This window comes from Artemia franciscana, chromosome 18 (genome assembly GCF_032884065.1).
Source record: "Artemia franciscana chromosome 18, ASM3288406v1, whole genome shotgun sequence".
NCBI lineage: Eukaryota > Metazoa > Arthropoda > Branchiopoda > Anostraca > Artemiidae > Artemia > Artemia franciscana.
The window spans coordinates 4996651-5017161 of record NC_088880.1 but is presented as its reverse complement, the minus strand read 5'-3'; the positions used below and the strand labels follow the sequence as shown (position 1 = coordinate 5017161).

The window sequence follows — 20511 nt, the reverse complement described above, 5'->3', positions numbered from 1 at the left end:
GGGAATAGTTTTAGCAGTTAGGGGGACGGGAAAAAGCTTAACTTTTTTCTTAGCATCCCGATTCGTCTTTCAAACTCTAATGGGTAAATAATGGGAACAAAATGAAAATTTTATCAGCTGGTATCTAGTTAAATAATAGTGACAGGGCCTCTTGCAGGTCCCAGAAAATTCCTAAGAAAGCTCTCAAGTCCCCTCTTGCAATATTGAGCCATGGTATCATTTCAATCAAGAAGTCTTCTTAGTGTGTTAGTGAAATTTACAGTCCTGAAGACTGAATAATATTTTCAGTGTTTTAGTCTAATTAATATTAATGGACGAAAAGGTTTTCCACTTTTTAGTTCTTGAGGAATTTAGACTGCTAGACTTATTTGTTTTCATTGTTTAGGTATGTATTACTGGAGGCTAGGCTAGGGTTATTGGCGGTAACTTTGGGTGTTTCAGGTTGTTTTAAATTAAGCTGTTCTGGTTTCCTACTGCACAACTTCTTATCCTCAGAAAATCAATATTTCGGTGTGCTATTGAACAATTTTCAACCTTATTTTATAATAAAAGCGGGTCAATATACGAATTTCTCTCTTACTTTTTCGCATTCTATCATCTTCATCAATTTTTGTTTCCTGAAAGCTCGAATTTCTTCCAAAGTAGTGTTTAAGTGGATTGATTGATATACAAATAGTCGTACAAATACAAATACAAATAGTTAAAAAAATTCATATTCATATAAAAATATAGTACAAGCAATACAAATAGTCGTTGGCGATGTAGAATATAAGGTAGTTGACGTAAATTGGGAACAGTTTTTATGGCACTTGGTATCTACCAAGTGACATATAGCGATCGCAAATTCTGTCGGCCTGTCTGTCTGTCTGTCCCGGTTTTGCTACTTTAGGCACTTCCAGGTAAGCTAGGACGATGAAATTTGGCAGGCGTATCAGGAGCTAGACCAGATTAAATTAGAAATATTTTGTATCCCTGATTCGACCACCGGGAGGGGGGAGGGGGGTGACGGTTAAATCGGAAAATTTAGAAAAAATGAGGTATTTTTAACTTACGAATGGGTGATCGGATCTAAATGAAATTTCATGCTTGGAAGGATATCGTGTCTCAGAGCTCAAATTTTAAATCCTCGCCGGATCTGGTGGCATTGCGGGGATTTGGGGGGGGGGACTTAAAATAATAGAAAACGCTTAGAGTGGAGGGATCGGGATGAAACTTGGTGGGAAAAATAATCAAAAGTCCTAGATACGTGATTGACATAACCGGAATGTATCCGCTCTCTTTGGGTGAGTTGGGGGGGGGGGGGTTAATTCTGAAAAAATAGAAACAATGAGGTTTTTAACTTACAAAGGAGTGATCGGATTTTAATGACATTTGATGTTTGGAAGCATATCGTGTCTCAGAGCTCTTATTTTAGATCTCGACTGGATCCGGTGACATTGCGGGGAGTTGCGCGGGGGGACCTAAAATCTTGGAAAACACTTAGAGTGGAGGGATCAGGATGAAACTTGGTGAAAAAGAATCACAAGTTATAGATACGTGATTGACATAACCGGAACGGATCTGCTCTCTTCGGGGGTGTTGGGGGGGAGGTTAATTCTAAAAATTGAAAAAAATGAGTTATTTTTAGCTTACGAATGAGTGATCAGGTTTTAATGACATTTGATGTTTCGAAGCATATCGTGTCTCAGAGCTCTTTTGTTAAATCCCGACCGGATCCGGTGGCATTTGGGGGAGTTGGGGGGAACCTAAAATCTTGGAAAATGCTTAGAGTGGAGGGATCGGCATGATACTTGATGGGAAAAATAAGCACAATTCTTAGATACGTGACTGACATAACCGGAACGGATCCGCTCTCTTTAAGGGAGTTGGGGAGGAGGGTTAATTCTAAAAAATTAGAAAAAATGAGATATTTTAAACTTACGAAGGAGTGATCGGATCTTAATAAAATTTCATATTTAGAAGGACCTCGTAACTCAGTTCTCTTATTTTAAATCCCGACCGGATCCAGTGTCAAGGGGGAGGGAGACCGAAAATCTTGGAAAACGCTTAAAGAGGAGAGATCGGGATGAAACTTGCTGGGAAGAATAAGAACAAGTCCAAGATATGTGCCGGAAATAACCGGACCGGATTCGCTCTCTTTGGTGGAGTTTAAGGGGGGGGGGCAATTCAGAAAAATTAGAAAAATTGAGGTATTTGTAACTGACGGACGGGTGATCAGATCTTAATAAAATTTGATCTTTAGAAGGATCTTGTTCTTTAGTGAACAGATCTGGTGACATTGGAGGGAGCTGGAGGGGGAAACCAGAAATCTTGGATATCGCTTAGAATGGAGAGATCGGGATGAAACTTGATGGGAAGAATAAGCACAAGTTATAGATACGTGATTAACAGAATTGGAACGGATCCGTTCTCTTTAGGGGAGCTGGGGGTTGTTAATTGGAAAAATTAGAAAAATTGAGGTATTTTACCTTAAGAAAGGGTGAGCGGATCTTAATGAAATTTGATATTTAGAAGGAACTCATGTCTCAAAGCTCTTATTTTAAATCCCAACCAGATCTGTTGACATCGGAGGGAGTTGGATAGGGAAACCAGAAATCTTGTAAAACGCTTATATATTTCGTAGATACGTGATTGACGTAACCGGACTGGATCCGTTCTCTTTGGGGGAGTTAGGGTGTAGGGTTCAGTGCTTTGGAGAGTTCGGTTGTTCTGGACGTGCTAGGATGATGAAAATTGGTAGGTGTGTCAGGGAGCTGAACAAATTGAATTGATAAAGTCGTTTTCCCCAATTCGACCATATAGGGGGTTGAAGGGAGAGGACAAATTAGAAAAATTAAGGTATTTTTAACTTACGATTGGGTGATCGGATCTTAATGAATTTTGATATTTAGAAGGACCTAGTGACTCAGAGCTCTTATTTTAATCCCGGCCAGCATTAAGCCTCTGATTTTTCTTTTAAGGCAATCTAATGATTCTTATAATTTTGCCAGAGCTCATGGCTTATGAGCTCTTGGCTCTTCCGAGCTCTTCACAAGCGCCATATGAGCTCTTAGCTCTTGTTTTTTTTTTCATTTATTTATTTTTTTCATTAGTTTTTATAGCTTAAGCCTTAGTGAGTGTCTTAGTTCTAAACAGGGTTACGATCTTTTTCGGTAGCTTGATTGAAAGCTGTCACTTAATGAGACGTACTCAGCTGGGAATTTAATCTTTTTTTTTTTGTCTTATCATATTATTACGAGCAGCAGCTGGTTTCGTTCTCTGATATTTTCTCTCAAATAAGTTCCCGTATTTTCATTTGAGCTAAGCATTAGGGGGTGGGTACTAGTTTTGGTATGATTCTAGATAATTTTAATTAGCTATTAATACTTATTTACCTATTTTTGGGGGCTATTAATATTTGAAGGATGAAAACTTAAAATTGCTCTAAGGTTCAGAGTATTTTTCCATGAATGACAGACAATAAATAAATACCTCACAGAGATCCTGCAAGCAAACAGTGCCGAATTTACCTAATTAGCAGTCGTCTGCGAGACACTATCAGTTGATCTTGAATTTGTTCTGCTGTTGCCTTGTTTTGATACCAAAATAGGCAGAAAAAGGTCTTCTGCTGTTAGTAGGTTGGATAGATTGTTGTCTTGTGGGCCAGATATTTATATGTGACCTAACCTAGTTTTATACAAGATTCCGACCATTTACGGAGTAGTTTGGGACATACGACTTCCTTTTATGGGTTAAGGTATATACGCCCTCTTAAAATGTCAATTTCATGACGCAAGTGGAGCCCCACATTAGAGACAGGGCGTTTTGTTAGAATTAATGTTATATTTTTATTCACAGTGGATTTCTGACTTTACAATATTGTCTTTATCTTAGCTAGGCCTATCTTAATATTTCTTAGATTTTAGGCTAAAATCAATAGATTTTGTAAATTTAAATTTTGTCGAATGAATTGCATTGTTAGACTCAGAGGAGTTAATTTCCGCTAATTGTTTTCTGTTTCACAGTGTATTATTTTTTTTATCGTTGACAACATTGTTCATAAGAACACAAGGCCAAATTTTAACCAAATAATGCTCATAGCAGCTAAAAAAATTGCATGAAAGCCGAGTTTTTAGATTATTCAGAGGGTTAAATATGTTTTCATTTTTATGTCCTTGGTTCTTCAACGAATCTGAAGTGGGACACAAAGCTTATTCAGAAGTTTAAGGAAGTAGATACGTGTTATAGCTTCGTGGGTAACATTGTTTGGCACTTGTGGCTTATAGCCACCAAATCCAAGAAGTGAAGTTAGGTTAATTCTAATGACACAATTTTTACTTCATAATATTAAGAATAATTGTAGCTAACACATTTTGCATGCAGCTCCGCTATTCTTTAATCTCTCCCCCCTTTTTTTTATTGTTTTTCCATTTTTTTAAAGAATGAATCCTAAAATACATGAGTAGTTTTATTAGAATATTCAGCTTTTTTTAAAAGTGATAAAACTTTTAGTGTGAAGAGAAAGGGTACTGAGCTGGGGATGGGTAAAACCTCTTCATATACGGAATAATTTCTTTTTGTTTTGATTTTTAATGTTGCTTCTTACTTTCAGTTGAAAAAACCTGTTTTTTTATTTTATTTAATAAGACATTTAATCCAGGTGTGATTAGATATTAAATTTGTGCAGTATTGCTGGGGGAAGGGAGAGGACTTAATTTATTGAGTGCACTTTACTATAACTGTACTTTAATGGAGTCCCCCTGAGCAATAAATGTCTATTTATGTATATTTTGTGAACCAGAAAAACATAACTTTTACAACATTTTTGTGCTTTTTCAGAAATGGAAAAGAGTCTCATCATAAATTGAAAATATTTCAAATTTCAAAGAAGAAGAACAGGGTCTGTTGAAAAAGTCAAAAATGGATAACAGTGATGATGGCAGCATTTTATTAAGAGAGAAGAAGAGACTCACCAAAACCCAATGATATACCAATAATCTGTGGCAATGTAGAATATAAGGTAGTTGACATGAATTGTGAACAGTTTTTTTTTTACTATTATTATAACTAGAGGCTTATTGAGTCTCAGATATAAAAAGGGGTATGACTTTTTCGGTAACTTGATTGAAAACTGAAATTTATTGAGACGTTCTCAGTTGGTAATTTTATCTATTTTATTTTCTCATATTATTATGAGCAAGTGCTGGTATCCTTCTCTGCTATTTGCTCTCAAAAGAAGCTCCACTATTTCCATTTGAACTAGGCACTAGGGAGAGGCTACCTATTTTGGTGTGACAGGTGTAAGCCTTGCAACTCTGAGAATCAATCTCAATTTAGGAGTTTCCCTATTTAAGAGAAGCGTTAGCAGAGGGTAGATTATTTGTAAAAATAGATATTGCAGTTTTCTATATAATTACAGCTTGAATTGAAAGTAAACGCATTTAAGGGCTTACACAGAGAGATTGTGGACGAGGAGGAAATAGCAAGCGAATCCGATATAATCTTTAACCTTTTATCCTTGAATCAAATTTTACTTTTTGAGTTTTATGCCTAACGGAGGAAATCGCAAAAAAATCTATTAAAATAAAATATAGAATTACTATTGAAATAATTGGTGCGAATTCGCCCTTTATTATCAGTCAGAAAAATAATTTGCATGCTAAAACAATTTTGTTTTATTGAAAGAAATTTAAAGGGGAAACCTAGGATTGACTTTGCTTTTACAGAATGTGTCTGCGCATTCATAGGTAATCGATTAGTTGAAGCCTAGTACAGTAACTTATAGGTCAACATTTTAAATATTAAAACTTTTTCATTGCAAAACAGAATTTTTTGAATAAATGCAAACATCATCTAGATAAGATCTAACATTTTCTAAATAACTATTACAAGCCTGGCTGAGCTTAACTCGCATTATGGGGTCAAAACAGAAAATAGAAAAGTTTAAAAAGGTTAGAAGGCTAAAAATGCTTATACATATAAAAATGGCAAAGGAATGCAACGTTATTTTTGCAAAATAAAAAAATAACAATCAAATAAAAGATTAAAAACATGCATACACATATAAGGCTCATAGCATGTCATGAAAATTAAAACAGATTAGACTGCCAAATTTAATAAGGGCCAATTAAAGCTCAAAAAGGAGGAGCTTAACAAACTGTGTTGTTTGCATTAAAATCACCTGTTTTAATCAGTTCTTCATTAGCAGGAATTTTCTTTGATAACTGATTAATAATGCCACCAGTTTCACTGTTGTTGCCATTTGCATTATATACATTTATAATGTTAATGGTTGATCCAGAAGTAGCCTGCAGTCATTGATTTCAACTTTATAATCTTGATGCTCCTGCAATTCAAACTCCCATTCAGTAAAATGTTAATGCTGTTGTACCTTCTGATCTGTCTTTTTTTTTATCATATTGTATACCTTAAAAGTCAAATTTATGTATGGCTGTAACCATGTCTCTTCAATACATATTACATAAATTTCATTTTCCTGTTAATATTCTAAAATAAGGTCTTTTTTCTCTTTCATTACTGACTAGGCATTCCATGATAACATTTTAAGGTTCATTTTGAGCATTTTCAATTATTCCATTCATATTACAAACACTGGGAATCTTTTGCTGATTGAGACTCCCTACGTCTAATTCTTCTACAAATCAAAAAAGTCTTTCAATTCGATCAGATAGTGATAAATTGTTCATTTCCGACGATTCGGCTTTACAGAGTAAACCTATTACTATTTTTTCTGCAGTTTCTTGTTTTGTAGCCTTTCTTGTTTGTTCAACACTATTGGCTGAAATAGAATTATTTGGTGCTAGTCTTTTCAAATTTGTTCTGTTAGCTGCATCTGCATAGCTCTTATAAGTTACTTGAGCCATCCTTTAACCGATTGGGTAACATTCTGCCACTTGATGTGTTTCACGACTTTGTTTCCTCACTGGGCAAGCAAACGAAGAAGAGCCATGATTTCCTCTACAATTGGCACACAAATAAGCCCTTGCTCTGTCTGGTGAGATATAACTTTTCAAAAGACTTTTATCTGATTAATGTTTATTTGAACAACGTAGGCATACTGGCTCCTTGGCTCTGCAATCCTTTTGCAAGTGACCATACTTCTGGCATTTGTGACGCTGTATGTTTCTATGATGGTAAACATGAACTTCTCTTTTCCTTCCACAAAACCAAATGTTTAGAGGTAATGTATCACCTTCAAATATCACCAATGCTGCGAAAGTATCTTCTAGTTTTCTTGTGTCCCCGTATAACCTTTTTTGTCTTACTATGTCATGTATTAGCCTTATACTTTGCACGTGCTCCATTATACCTCCTGTTGTTAGGTTAAGAGGAAATCCCTTTACAATTCCTCTCACAAGGGGCACTTTAAATTTTGCTGTTACCTTGATATCACCAATTTTTTCAATATTTAGAATTATATTTGTTACATCCTCATTTTGAAGGCATAGAGTCATTACAGACCTGCCCTTCATGACATCAAACTCAAACTTGTGGCTTGTGAGCAATACCTTAAAAGACTTTACCAAAGTCAGGTGGTAAAACTTCCCCTTTATTGATTACTTCTATTTCAACCTTGGTGGCAAATTGTTCTGCTGTGGGAATGTTAACATTTAAAAGCTCTTGTTTGGATGGTTTTTCAATTTTCTGTCTTTTCGTCTCAAGAATATAGGATTTATTACTATCTCGTGAAATATCTCTTCTTTCACGGCCAAAATTCTGGATTTGACCAAGCCTTAGCATTTCTGTTTGTCTCTTGACTCCTTCCCCGTCATATAGGTTTCCAACTACCCTAATCTCATCATCACTTTCACATGGCAGTGCTGGGAATCGCTCTCTACTTATGGTGTAATCTATTAGCTATAGGCACATAGCAACATGGGGGGTTGTGTACTATTTCTTGTAGGATCACTGAGTTTGGTTGAACATTGACACAATTTGATGGTGCTGTAGCATAGCCACGGCTATAGGAAGATTGACCCTGATACTGGTTATGCCAACCTAGTGGATGTCCATACTGCGCAGGACTCAGCTGATAAGGCTGAGCCCAATTCAGCATCCTTGGCTTTCCATTGTAGTAAGGGTTCATTGGCAATAGTAAGGTTATAGTAACCTCCCTGAGGGTCTACCAAATTATTCATCCTTCCCAATTTCACTTCAGCTTATATTATGCAATTGTCTAAAAATTTTAAAAGGCAAAAGAATCAATCTATGTGTTGCTCTGATTTCATCACTCTAAAAATATGGATTCCTCCTGGGTAAATATGAATCGGTATTAAAAGTTTTGTGAATCGCATAATTAAATTCAAAATATACGTCAAACCTCATAAATATTATACATTAATTCATTGTTGTGGGTCAGCTGAATAAATTGTAAATTATATCATTTATACGGCCAAAAAAGTTGCTATTAGATGAAACTATGATGGAGGGGGAAAGGAACTTCTAAAAGAGCATTTCAGTCTTTAAATTTGGACAATTAGATACATTTCAAAATTATTAAAATCGTCTGTTTTTGAAATGATTTAAATAATCTTTTTTGGTTTTCGCTTCAAGATTATTCCTTAAGGATTAAAGAAACTATGCGATTTGATTTTTTTTATAGCCGATAATTAATTGCCTTGGTTTGGGGGAGGAGGATTTTGACAAAGAACGAAATTTCTAAATATAATTTTTTCTCCAACAGAAAGAAATAAAGGAAACAAAATTAGTTTTTTTCCCTACAAAAAAAACTCTGGGAAAAATATGATCTAACTAATGAATTTTTCAGCCTTCCTACATCTGAAGTATTTTTTTAATTTTATCAAAGGATTATTTTTGAAGTCTTTTATTGCTCAAGATCTTCCTGGAAGAAATCTTACTTTTATAATTTCAAGCTATGTTGATAAGTATTCTTTTTCGGTCTTTCAGATCAAATCGTGGCTGAAAAATAAATTCTGGAGATAGGATCGATTATACAGAAATGAGGAAAGCTCGAAGTAAACAGTTATTCAAAGCAGGAAAGGTAAATTTAGGGATGCAAACTTTCTTCCATACCGGATTGTGTAATTACCATAAAAAGAAGCTTTGGCTATAGACCAACGAAAATTTGTGGACAAAATAATAAACCAAATGCGTTCCTTAAAATAGCTCCAATTCTAATGTATAATAATTGAATTCTATAAATGCTTACTTATGTAAATACGAAGCAGAACAAATTAGTTAAATTTGATAACAAGGCTTTTCATCTGTAAAGAAAAATCTAAAAAAGGGAAAAATCTAAAACAAAATATTGATCTAGTGACTGAAAAAAGAATCTTGGACATAAAAAAATGAACACCAATAAATCAACACAAAATTACATTCAAGGGTGCACCCCGTATTGTATTTGAATAAATAAATAAAACTAATTAGATAAAGTTGACCATGCTTGTTATTTATCAATCATAATAGCATAGCTTATAATAAACATAGGCAAAAAATAAATGATTCAAAAAAGAATTCTTGCATGTAAGTTCAACGTAAATAATTAGGTTCAAGCGTAAAATTAGTTAACTATATTTGACTTTCATTTTGTTAAGATGGATTATTATTTAATACTAAATAGTACCTAATACTATGTAACAATACTGATGATCCAATGTCTTCAGATGGTTTGCCTTAATTTCTAAGATTCTATTGATTTTTAACATATGCTATAATTAGTACAAAATCTAATGCCGGAATTTATTTTCCTAAGAATTTCTGGACCAACCTGTACGCCTGTCTCAGGTATCTTGACTGGTCGACACCTTTTTCTTGCGGCTTTGAAGAATTACTCTATTAATTAATATTGCTCTAACCATGGAAAGGTTTCATTTAGTATACACTAAGCTACAAATGTAGTCAAGAAGGCATTATAATGGCTCCCGAATTAAGTAAAAGTTAACTCTGCAAATTGATTTTATCTTACTTTCATTAGAGAGGGATTGAAAGGGATCTGTTTTGTTGGTGAAATTTCAACTGTATAATTGGAAATTTTTCAATTCGGATATTTCTTAGTGGGGGATTCAAGTCGTAAGCCTTAGACTTTAAACCTCAGCCCCTCTTTCAGTGTTCGACACAACATTTTGAACACGAGGGAATGAGTTTCGCAGAGAAAATAAAAACATTGAAAAGGTCGTTATTTTAAGAATATGGATGAAAACAATCTAACAAGGTATGAGCCAGCAATATTTTGTTTAAAAGCTATTTATTTATTATCTACATATAGCTAAAGTGTCAATTACGTACTGGGTTGATTTTGCATTGGATTGGATTTGATCTCCTATTTATATTAAATTTTTATGCAAGGGTTGTTAAATTAATTAGCCGCTCTGAACGTTAACAAAATGGGTCAATTGAATTTTGATAGTTAGTTGCACGATATCAAAAAAAAAAAAAAAAAAAAAAATGCTATTTCAGACTGTACTTTAGAATAATAAGTTTGTTTGGCCGTTGTATTGTTTAATGACTAAAATTAACGAACTGGCTTGGCAAAAATAATGAATCTCAGTTTAGCTAAATCTAGAAAAGTTATATTAAAAAGTTTTACGACGGAGGAGGGGGTGGGGCCTTTTTTTGTTTAACTTATTCGTGAGTTGGTGATCCCGAACTATTCAATATTTAGAACAAACGTATCTTACTAAAAATGTAGTTCTAAACTGTAATGTTTTGGTTGAATACTTGCTAAGATATTCAGTATCCAGGTTCAGTTGAAGGGCTCTGTCAACCGAAACTAATGTAACATAAAAGTAATTTGGATTGAAAACTTCGATAATAGACGTCAATGTAGCCAAACTTAATTTTAACAGATTGTTTCGTGTTTGTGTCTCGCTATTTACTTTAAAAATGAATGAATAAGACATGTCAAGGGTACCAGAAGGGGGAAACAAATATTCCCCCAACAAATAATCAAATACACTGATCAGTATTGGATAATAACTCTTGACAATATAAGGAACAAAGGATTTTTTATTGTGTTCTTTTCGTCATGTATATAAAATCAGGAGTCTTTCATTATGGATGGTGCAAATCTATAGCACAAAGTCGAAATTGAAATATCACAACAGTGATAGTCAATTGCTAATTTCCCTGACCAGGGAAATTTATTATTTTTCCCTCTGTGTCTCTGCTTTTATTTTGTAAGCTTTAAATACTTTCGTTTGGCTGATTTAGATTCTTAAATTATTATTTTTTTTAGTTTTGATTGCTATTTATTGTTGTTTTAAAAAACACTTTCTAAAGAAGCCTCCAATAAATTTGGTGGCATCGAAAGTGATATATTTGGTATTTTTTGATTGAATAGATTTATTTTAAGTCTAGAAATTAATTGTTCCAAATCCCATCTGAAGTGCTGTCCTCCAGCAAGGTCTGGAATGCTCTCATTTGTGAATTTTGTAGTTTTCTTTTTCCAGTTTTTAGATCAGGCTTTTAATTTTTTCACTCAATCACTAAAAGAAATACGTTCTTTTCGAGATGGACAGATTTTTTAATCTTTTTCGAGATGGACAGTCAAGAAGAACAATAATCTATCTTGACGTAAAAATTACCCGAATCTTACTAAAGATATACTTTTCAAAGCCTTAATCTTTTCCTGTCGTTTCTTTATAATATATACTTACACTGATAGCTAAAAGCATCTTCCATAAGCGAGGCTTCATCCCATAGCTCCTTATTTTTTGCTAGGTAAGAAATTGATGCCGAGCAATGATAATATTTTTTCTAAGCATTTCATTATAACCGGGCTGATATCCTTGCCGAAAAACTCCTTATAAGGATAACTAATAAGGTTTTCTCCAGAAATAATTGAAATTCTGACCTTACGATATTGTATGTTTCACTAACGCTAATATCACACCTCAATTCATACTATTTATGGATGAAGAATTCACGTATTTAACAATATATAGCGTTCATGGATTGCCTTTTTACAATATCTTGGTTTTTGGCAATATTACTGGTCAATAAAAGACATTTTAGTATTCATACTTTAATTATGATATAGAATAGCCAATCAATAGTAACTTTAACATATAATATTTTTTTCATCAAAACACATTCATAGGGCTTTAAAATTACAATAAACAAAAAGTGTTATATTTGAGAACATATAACATATATGAGAGCACTATTTGTGGACATAAATTTGAGAAAACTTAGGAAAAACATATATTGAGAACACTGTTTGCAGAACATATATTTGAGAACACTTTGAGAAAAGTATTATATTTGAGAACATGTAACATATATGAGAACACTATTTGTGAACATATATTTGAGAGCACTTAGGAACAACATATATTGAGAAAACTATTTGCACAACGTATATTTGAGAACACTTTGAGAAAAGTGTTAATTTTGTTATATTTGAGAATGTAACAAGTTATATTACACAATCAAAGTTGCACCTTCACTATAAATTGAAAAAACGCAATCCCCGCCATAATTCCTCCATAAAATACGGCAGTATAGGCTCTCTTCTAGCAATTGAGAAGAAATGATAAATTCTTCATGTAATGATCATCCCAAGATGGATTACACACCCAGACTGTCTTTACAGACTATACGAGTTTAAGTTTTTCCCTAAGAATTTGAAGTGTTTTAATGTCTTTACGTGCAGTCACTGAATGTTTGTTGTTTGGTTTAACATAATTTAATATTTACAAAAGAGAGGTAATTTTTTAAAGTTAAATAGACATAGAACCTTCTTTTTGTTTAAACCTTTGTTTAATTTAGCAAGAAAAATGGTAATTTGGGTAAAACTTTTTTTGCCTGTTGATGAGAGGCGGGGGGGGGGGAATAATTGCCTGTAAGACAAAGCAGTCTTATACGGTGCTATCCTTCATGCATTGATTTAATTTTCAAGGAGAAAGAATTTCCCCTTAAAAAAAGGAAAATCGATGTTATTTTAGAATCTTTATTTTCCCAAGACTTGTTTGGAAGGACAACTTCCAAAACACATTTATTTATATAATTATTTACCAAAAAAATCATATCCCCGACTTTACAGGTATATCTTACATATCTTTGCTATTTTTGAAAATTAGGAATGTTCACGATATTCAAGAAAAAATATCCTCCGGAGGTCACTTATTGACTCCCAAGAACCTGACATCCCCAGTGGCTTTGCTATTAGACGTTTTGATTATTTTAAATCACGTGGTTTTTTGTTATATCCATCGATGTCAAGGAAAGAATCTAAAAGGGCAAGTGGGGGGAGGGGGAAGGGGCGGATGTCCTTCGTTCCTTTATCGACATGGCTCTAAAGTTTCTACTTAACCCCTTAGCCCTTCTTTCAATATTGCTCTTGTGTCCTTTCAAAAGTCCTGATTTATATAGTGTGTTTTGACTTTGTTCGAATCCCTCGACATTTTCTAAGAGTTTTATCTTAATATTCATAGCCTTTTTGGAGACTCGGGGTCAAACATCCCGCCTTTCCTCTATAACCAACCTTGTATATAAACAATGGGCCATTTACGTAAATTACAACATTTGTCCCAGGTGCTGTGGGGGTTAAGTGGTCCTTGGAGGTATAGTTATTGAACTTTATCGATTATTTTGAACGAGATGGCTATTCCAAATTTTTTATCAGCTATTTTTGGAAGAAGGGCAGCTAAAAAGGGAATGGCAGAGGGGGTGGTTGCCCTCTGTCACCTTTTTAAGATGTTTCTCAACATGCCCTAGAACTTTAAACTTAATATACTCAGCTATTTTTATAGTATTGCAGATACTCCTTTCTGATAAATAGGATGAACATAATATCTTTAAATGTAGTTTAATATATCTCTTAACATTCCTCGAAGTTTAATCTTAATACCCTAACTCTTTTCGGACACAACTAGAATATAAAACTCGTCATTTTTTCTGATTGTAAGCCTTCCATGTAAAAAACAACAAATTGCATAACATACAGTCCTTTCCCCGGGGGCTATTGGGTTCATAAAATCCCTTGAGACATAGCCACTAGACTTCGACTATTTTGAACAAAATCGCTTAAAAAAATTTGATCAGTGATTAGGTGAGGGAGCCTCTAAAAAGGGTAAGGAAGTCTGATTACCCCCTAATAACTCTTTAGTATCCCTAAAGTTTCCACTTAATACCTTCTACTGTTCCTTAGATATTGATGATTTGTCTTCCTAACAATCAGCAACTTATATCTTTTTTTATTGTGTTCATCATACCTTTCATACCAAATCGTCAAATATTGTGAACACAAATATTGTGTTCATCATACCAAAGCTTTAGGGGGTTTTGTCATCCCCGAAAGTTTTTCTAATGATAAATCCTGCGTATAAACAAAGGGCAAATTGCATAACTTACAATCCTTTTACTATGGGGTATTTAATTCTTACCCAGGTCATATAGCTTTCAGGCATAGATATATACCTTTTAACACGTTTGGACAAAATAGAAAATAAAAATTTCGATGAGTGTTCAGTAGAGGGGGCACCTTAAAATCAAGGGGGTTGGGGTGGTTATCTTAAAATCTTTCTTTGACATCTCCTCAAAATACTTCGAAATTTCAGTTAAATATCCTCAGTCGATCCTTAGATATTACTAAAATTCTCTTTTTACAACCAGCAAGCACATACAGTGTTTTGATTGTGTTCGGCATTTCTCTCAATATTTCTCAAAGCTTTGCTTTAATACCCTAAATCTTTTTGGAGACCCATAATCAAACATGTGCTTTTTTTCAATAAAAATATGTATATGTTAACTATCGGCAAATTACACAACTTATAGCCATTGTACAGGGTCTCGAGGGAGGTATGTCAACCCTGGGGGCGTAGTTATTTGACGTCTGAACCGTTTAGAACAAAATGACTATCTCATGATTCTCAACTGATGCATTCGGGCTTTGGGGGCTGGTTTTCTTTGATCAATTTTGGCTCTTAACGAGGGCAGCAAAACTGTCTAGGCATATTGTTCTCTGGCTTGGTTGCCACGTTCCTAGAGACATGGATTTACCGGAGTATTTTTCTTTTTTAAGTCCTGATATACAGCTTAGCAGGGATAGATTAGGAATGCTATCCTACAACAGTTGACTATTGGTGATTTCTCTTGGTCACCATACTGAGCACGGGTTACTTTCCACTGTATCCTAACACTTGCAGTAATACTGGTAGCAACAACATAACATCACAGGCTTTGTTCTGAAAATACTGGTATTCTAATGATTCTTATAGTAGTAGTTTGTTTTGTCATAGTATAGAGAGATATTATGTTTTTCTTTTAGGAAAGTAGTGTGCTACGGTGAGTTACACTAGGGAGGGCTATTACGTTAAATTTCTGAGAAAACTACGGGAGACCTTGATATTATGCCTGAGGGAGGCAATTCTTATTTAAATGAAACCTATGTCTATTTTACTATTGCTTGCTTATATCCCAGACATCATCATGAATCGTATTGGTGCCATCTTATTTACATTTTAATGCATCAGCTATTTGTAGGATGTGCTGTCCCCCGCTTTTCTTAGTAGCTGCATGAGGACGTCTCCCTTGGTCTCTTCCTTTGTCTGCCAGTACGATGGCTGCCACTGGATCTTCAGAAACAAATTTGGCAGTCATGACTTCTCTATCTGGTGAACGTAGCCAAGATACCTAATTTTTTGAAGTCACACTCTCTGGAGCATTGTTGTTCCCATCTTTAGCTGTTCTTGAAATTTTTGGTTAAAGAATTTATCATGGTTTATCATATCGGCTATGCGACGAAGTTACTTGTTTTGAATATTAGGATGTTTTGCTTCATTAGTTTCATAGCCCACAACTCGCAAGCATTGAGAGCAACTGGAGCGATTAAGGAGTGGAAAAGCCTTAGCTTTAGGTGCATTGATAATTTTTGTTCTTGAGGAGAAGGGAGCTATTTATTCGATGTCGTACTTCCTAGAGTATGTTTTCTTTTTATGTTGTTAGAGCAGCGGTTGTCTGAATTTACCTTCATAGTGAGCATGGAACTCAATAACTTCGCTGTTTACTGTGACATAGACGGGAGATGGGTTAGGGTGTCTTGTTTTGTGCATGACTTTGTCTCTTCCGAACTATTGTACGTTACCAATTGGGTGTAGGGTTAGGCTGGCGTAAAAAAACATGCTCAATAGTTTAGGAGGAAGTATGCAACCCTGAAACACGCTCGAATTTGTCCCAAGTTTCTATGTCTCTTTCGTGGGTCTGAACATAGCTGCGGTAGTCATCGTAAAAGTTTTTTAAAAAAAGTTTAAATCTTTTTGGAGACCCATAATCAAACATGTGCTTTTTTTTCAATAAAAATATGTATATGTTAACTATCGGCAAATTACACAACTTATAGCCATTGTACAGGGTCTCGAGGGAGGTATGTCAACCCTGGGGGCGTAGTTATTTGACGTCTGAACCGTTTAGAACAAAATGAGTATCTCATGATTCTCAACTGATGCATTCGGGCTTTGGGGGCTGGTTTTCTTTGATCAATTTTGGCTCTTAACGAGGGCAGCAAAACTGTCTAGGCATATTGTTCTCTGGCTTGGTTGCCACGTTCCTAGAGACATGGATTTACCGGAGTATTTTTCTTTTTTAAGTCCTGATATACAGCTTAGCAGGGATAGATTAGGAATGCTATCCTATAACAGTTGACTATTGGTGATTTCTCTTGGTCACCATACTGAGCACGGGTTACTTTCCACTGTATCCTAACACTTGCAGTAATACTGGTAGCAACAACATAACATCACAGGCTTTGTTCTGAAAATACTGGTATTCTAATGATTCTTATAGTAGTAGTTTGTTTTGTCATAGTATAGAGAGATATTATGTTTTTCTTTTAGGAAAGTAGTGTGCTACGGTGAGTTACATTAGGGAGGGCTATTACGTTAAATTTCTGAGAAAACTACGGGAGACCTTGATATTATGCCTGAGGGAGGCAATTCTTATTTAAATGAAACCTATGTCTATTTTACTATTGCTTGCTTATATCCCAGACATCATCATGAATCGTATTGGTGCCATCTTATTTACATTTTAATGCATCAGCTATTTGTAGGATGTGCAGTCCCCCGCTTTTCTTAGTAGCTGCATGAGGACGTCTCCCTTGGTCTCTTCCTTTGTCTGCCAGTACGATGGCTGCCACTGGATCTTCAGAAACAAATTTGGCAGTCATGACTTCTCTATCTGGTGAACGTAGCCAAGATACCTAATTTTTTGAAGTCACACTCTCTGGAGCATTGTTGTTCCCATCTTTAGCTGTTCTTGAAATTTTTGGTTAAAGAATTTATCATGGTTCATCATATCGGCTATGCGACGAAGTTACTTGTTTTGAATATTAGGATGTTTTGCTTCATTAGTTTCATAGCCCACAACTCGCAAGCATTGAGAACAACTGGAGCGATTAAGGAGTGGAAAAGCCTTAGCTTTAGGTGCATTGATAATTTTTGTTCTTGAGGAGAAGGGAGCTATTTATTCGATGTCGTACTTCCTAGAGTATGTTTTCTTTTTATGTTGTTAGAGCAGCGGTTGTCTGAATTTACCTTCATAGTGAGCATGGAACTCAATAACTTCGCTGTTTACTGTGACATAGACGGGAGATGGGTTAGGGTGTCTTGTTTTGTGCATGACTTTGTCTCTTCCGAACTATTGTACGTTACCAATTGGGTGTAGGGTTAGGCTGGCGTAAAAAAACATGCTCAATAGTTTAGGAGGAAGTATGCAACCCTGAAACACGCTCGAATTTGTCCCAAATTTCTATGTCTCTTTCGTGGGTCTGAACAAAGCTGCGGTAGTCATCGTAAAAGTTTTTTTTTATGTAATCTGTAATGGCTTTGATTTTTTTAGGAGAGTTTTTGTTAGAATTTTAGCTGTTATTTTGTGAGAATTAGGGTGGTATGTAAGGCTCTTGAGTGGATAATTTCGAAGATATTCCAGGGCCTTTATTACAAATCGGTGTGATCTGTTGTCCAGACGGCCCCAGTCATATGAAGTGTGCTGTCTAGCATTTTAGGACTAAGTTTAAGTACTTGAACAGGGATACCGTGAGCACCTCGGGCTCTATTGTTCGTAAACTTGCAAATTTCATTTTTTACCTAATTCAATAATGGTGGAGGATTGGGGCCGCGCCCGGTTTAGGATATATTGATAGTGCGGTATGATTTTTTTATGAAACAATTTAACTTTTGTATTGTTTTCCCTCAGTTTTTAACAACCTTACCAATGGCCAAGGAGCCCACTATCCTTGTCTGGGATAGTGGTGGTAGTGTCTGTTGTTATTGTTGCAATCTACTAACTGTTTTGCACATTTGTAAGAATTTCTCGATTTCTGCTAAACTCGTATTCCTCACTTGCGTATTTTCTGAGGGTTGTTTAAATATGTCAGTGTACTTTCCATTGAATCCTTCTGTACTTGTCCCTACTTTTTTGGTCCGACCTTTTGCAAACTTGCTGTTTTTATTCACATTCCTTAGACCTTATATCCTCCTGTGCCTCCATAGGCGCCCAGGGCATGTACAAGCAGCCACCAGTCATCCGTCGTGTGCGCTGCAGTAAGAATATCTTCCCGCATCGGTTGAAGGAAAGCATGTATGTAACGCAGGTCCATCTGGTAGGTGCCCCTGAGTGTATTGTGAGGCCCGCCTCTTCTTCTTCTTCCTTTGGGTTGTCTCTGGACCGTCACTGGGATCCGGGATTGATTCATACGAAACACGTGCACCAGATATTTCTACCGACGTGTCCTAATGATATCTGTCACTATGGGTTGTCCGGTTATCCGTCTCACCTTCTCATTAGAGATTTTTGTGACCAATGGATGTTTAATATTCTCCAAAGCTAGAATTCGCCTTTCTTGTTTGTTATTCAGATGCCAGGTATCAGAAGCATACAACAGGACGGGGATCATGTTGCTATTGAATAGACGAATTTTGTGTTGGAAGTAAAAACTCTGAGATCTCTATACCGGTTTCAGTCTATTGAATGTACAGGAGGCCTGTCCGATGCGGCGTAATATATCTTTTTCAATAGAACCCGTATTTATCACTGTGCTCCCTAGGTATTTAAAATGTAGAACCTGTTCAATGTACTGGTTATCGCATCTCAGATGTAAAGGTCAATCTGTTACTGACATACTTTTTATTTTATCAGCGTTGATTCTTAGTCCCATAAGTCGGCCTCTGTCACGTACAGCTTCTAGTAATTTTTGTAGTCTTTGCTTACAGGTTTCAATGAGCGTGATATCGTCGGCAAAGTTTAAATCATTTATTTGGTGTACTACGTTTAATTATATGCTTCTAGTGCCAGTGTTACGGAGCAGATGGTCAATGGTTAAGGCAAGCAGGAAATGTGACAAGACACAACCTTGTTTAACACCAGAGAGGACACAAAAGTATCTTTTCCTTCCTTCTGTTGTTTTAACGCAACATTCAGAATCTTCGTATTGAGCCATTACGAGGGCTACCAACTTCTCTGGGATCTCATAAAAAGTTAGTAGTTTCCATAGAGTCTCACGATGCAGCGATTCAATGGTCTTTTCAAAGTCTATAAATGCCATGTACAATTTGCTTTGTCACTCTCGGCTATCATCTATTAACACCCTTAGGGTGTAAATCAAATCGGTACATGAACATCCTGGTCTAAAGCCATGTTGCTCTTCTCTCAAGTACTTATCGAGTGGACTCTGTATTTTTTAGAGGATTATTAGTGCAAGAAGTTTACCAGGTATAGATGATAGACTAATGCCTCTCCAATTCCTTGATAGTGTTTTATCACATTTTTTGAAGAGTTTTATGAGCGTGCTGAGCTTCCAATCTGTGGGTACTTTTTGTGTCATCCTAATTTTTCGGAATAAGGGCAGCCATATAGGCATGCATGAACTGATAGATGCCTTTATCAACTCCGCCGTGATACGGTCTTCGCCTGGTGCCCTGCCGTTTTTGATTTTTTTGTGACTGCCAGTAATTCACCACGAGTCGTGGTTTCTGCATTGATATCAAGCTTGAGGAAAGCTTGATAGATTAGTATGTCTAAAAGCCTATTCAAAATGGTCGGCCCATGTCTCATCAACAGCCGATCGCTCGGTGATGAGAACGCCATCAGAATTTATAACAGGTCCATCTTGAATCGGTTTCTTGCCTACTATTTCATTCTTAAGTTTATAAAGGGTCCTAGAGTTCCCTCTCTATGCTGCATCTTCAGCTTGTACTACTTTTTACTCAATGTAGTTTCTCTTATCCGCCTGAGAGCTTTTCTTGATTTCTTTGTCGATCGTCCTGTAATCGCTTTGCTTGTGTATTTGTACACTTGGTACACCTAACTCACCTTTGGTTCACATTGGTCAGGAGTTTTACGTTTGTACAGGCTTGGGATTTTTAATCAAGAATATCCTTTTCTGAATCCAGAAATGTGTTGTTCACCTTCTAGACAAGTTTATCCAAGACATCCGAAGTTACTGACGAGGCAGCTGACTCAAGTTTGGAACCAAGGATTTCTTTTAACTGCCTGAAAGCTGCGTGTTTGGGTAGTTCTTCAAGTTTCTCAATTCTGAACGTTTTTTTCTTT

General features: G+C 35.6%; 1 long non-coding RNA gene across 3 annotated transcripts in view; it reads left to right on the top strand.

Moving 5' to 3' along the window:
* The window catches only part of LOC136038524 (uncharacterized), a 137485-nt gene that overhangs the window by 3382 nt on the left and 113592 nt on the right, over positions 1-20511 (top strand). For all 3 annotated transcript variants that reach the window (XR_010620234.1, XR_010620233.1, XR_010620232.1), the window contains exons 2-3: positions 4819-4999; positions 8908-9001. This is a non-coding gene — a long non-coding RNA (uncharacterized LOC136038524). The remainder of the gene's footprint in view (positions 1-4818; positions 5000-8907; positions 9002-20511) is intronic.